Raw genomic sequence first — 2,537 nt, forward strand, 5'->3', positions numbered from 1 at the left:
AAGAAGAGAGAGAGTGCGAAATAACCTGGTTTGCAATGAATGCTACCTGTGAGTGCTATCAGTTTGCTGCAGATAGTATGAAGAAGCAAGAAGAGGGAGATTGAAAAGCTCAGTATCATCAACAGATGCATGAAGTCCACACAAGCAGTCCTCCCTCTCCTCCTCCCCACCTTGCCTCAGAATGCTAGCTGGGGCCCAGGGCCTGGCAACACTCCCCTCCCCTTGAGCTGCAAGTGTGGGAAAAGCCTGGCAGGGCCTGCTTCCTTCTCCAGGCACATGCCAGCTGGTGACTCTGCAGGCCAGGGTGGGGGTTTAAACCCCTCCCTAATCATAGTGCCCTGCCTGGGGCTGGTCACACCCCACCTCTCAGCTCAGCACTATAAAAGCAAAGGGAGGGCTCACTCTAGCATCTCCCCAGCTTCTGTCCTGAGCTACTGTAGGCATGTGCCTGCATTTCATGCTTCAAAAGTGAATATCTATTCACTTGCAAATCAGTTCAGTCTCTGCAGGCTAAATTAATTTGCAAAGATTGAATCAATTCAGGAATGTCTGGCCCTAGCCATTGTGGCTCCACCCCAATTTACCCAGTTGCTGCTGTTGTCAGTATTCCACCCAGGCAGACTCTTAACCGCTGACCACCTGCAGCAGGGTCTCAGCCCAAGTTGCAAGCTTAGCCACCTCCTTGCAGTATAGCTGTAGGCTAATTAAGCTTAAGCCATTTTAAAATATAAACAAGTAATACTTTTTATAACATATGAATGCTACATTCAGTTGCCCTCTTTGCGAGGATTAGCACAAACATGTCTCTGTATTCATCTCTTTCATAAACTAACATTACCTAGCATAACACAAGAGTTTCAAATTACTGATATTTTTCAGGATTAGCTACAAAACTGTTTCCTGTTCAAGTCCTTGAAATGCTGAGTGATTCTATACATCTGTACTTCAAATGAATTTGAGAATTAAAAATATGAACTGATAAAATCTGTACTACAATAATGAACAAAAGGTAATACACATGGCAGGACTTCAGAAATTCAGTTGGTACAGACACAAATGAGTTTCATCACATAACAGATTAAGTACAAGGGTTTTAGTTCAAATTTAATAGAAGTTTTGTCTTTAAACCCAAGTTAAATTCCTTTTTTCCCCAAATAAAAAGACAACTCATCATAGAACAAATCACTGAAATGAACTGATGCCCGAGATAGTCTAGATGTACATACAAATCAGGGACAGAAAAATATTTAGGAGTAACAATGCTTTAATTTTTCATTTTGCCTCACTTCTTTTCTGTTTTCATGCATTACATATTTCACTTAAGCTTCCTAAAATGCATCTTCCTCACATCTTCACAGGCCTATTTCAATTGCTATCAAACAAAGCTTTTAGCTATGGCAGGTATTTGTTATTCTACTTAAAAAGTACATTGGCAATTTCATAAGATGCTTTTAGGTGAATCCCAGGCATACGAAAGTAATGTTATCCAACTTATGGTGACAAAGTGTTATGAACTTATGTATTTATGTGATATAAATACTGTCCTGGCTTAGTTTACTAGATACTTGTCCAAATAGGAATGCTTTGCAGTACTTCCTAAAGATGTCCAGGCTCAGGTTTCGCAGACCTCAAAAGAATAAGTTCTAGAGCTGAGGAGCAGCTTTTGGAGTACAGCCTCCCACAAGTTTCCACCAAGCAGACTTGATGTACTGATATTACTTGCAGGAAGCTGCTGTCCACTGAATTGGAGATAACAATAGGGCATAAAGGTTTTAGGTATGCAAGGCCCAAGCCATTTAAGGTCTTATAGATAAAAGCACAAAATGAGAGGATTGTATCAGTTGTTATCAAGACTCAATTGATGTTGATGTATTCTCAATGTTTATACATCCTTTTCTCAAGTTTAAACTGTAGTATCTTACCTGCCTTTTTAAAAAGAGTTACCCCCTCCTCCCCATCTCACTCTCCAAACCAAGCTATATGGTCTTTTTTCCTCTGCTCCTTTCCCAAACAACTTAAAAGGTCATAGAGCAAAAGCTCTGTTATCTGGCACCCAAGGGGAATGGGGGTGCAGGATAACCAAAAACGCTGGTTACCTGAGAGGCGTCTTTGCCTGCCTCCCACTGTATCCAGTGAGTCACTGTGCCAGGGGACAGGCACTGTGCTGCCACCCCCACCGCCCCCGTACACATTGGATACATTGGATTACATGTAAACTTTATTAATAATAAAATGATGGGTGTCTGAAAATTAAGGCACACCAATCATTTGGATAGTTTTAGATCACCTTTACTTTGGTTAGTCTTCCGATTCCTTAATTACCTTTGTTTTTTTCAGTCACTCTAGCACAGAATTGTCTCTCTTCAACAAAGTGTTGTTACTATTCACTTTGCAAGCTTCCACTAGTGAAAAATATTTTGAAATCAAGTTACTGGAAGAAACCTTAAAGTTCCTCACATACCCTTTCATACCATGGGTGTGTCAAACCCAAGTGTTGGACACAAGCCTCTCTTTTTTTTTTTTTTTTTTTTTTTTTT

General features: G+C 40.5%; 2 protein-coding genes across 2 annotated transcripts in view; both read right to left on the reverse strand.

Moving 5' to 3' along the window:
• The window catches only part of LOC109302355 (nectin-3-like), a gene marked incomplete at its 5' end in the record, with an annotated part of 185,294 nt that overhangs the window by 70,413 nt on the left and 112,344 nt on the right, over nucleotides 1–2,537 (reverse strand). The window lies entirely within an intron of this gene.
• The window catches only part of LOC109303548 (nectin-3-like), a 17,900-nt gene that overhangs the window by 15,204 nt on the left and 159 nt on the right, over nucleotides 1–2,537 (reverse strand). The window lies entirely within an intron of this gene.

The sequence above is a fragment of the Gavialis gangeticus genome, unplaced genomic scaffold (genome assembly GCF_001723915.1).
Source record: "Gavialis gangeticus isolate Ggan-Ray unplaced genomic scaffold, GavGan_comp1, whole genome shotgun sequence".
In the NCBI taxonomy this organism is placed as follows: Eukaryota; Metazoa; Chordata; order Crocodylia; family Gavialidae; genus Gavialis; species Gavialis gangeticus.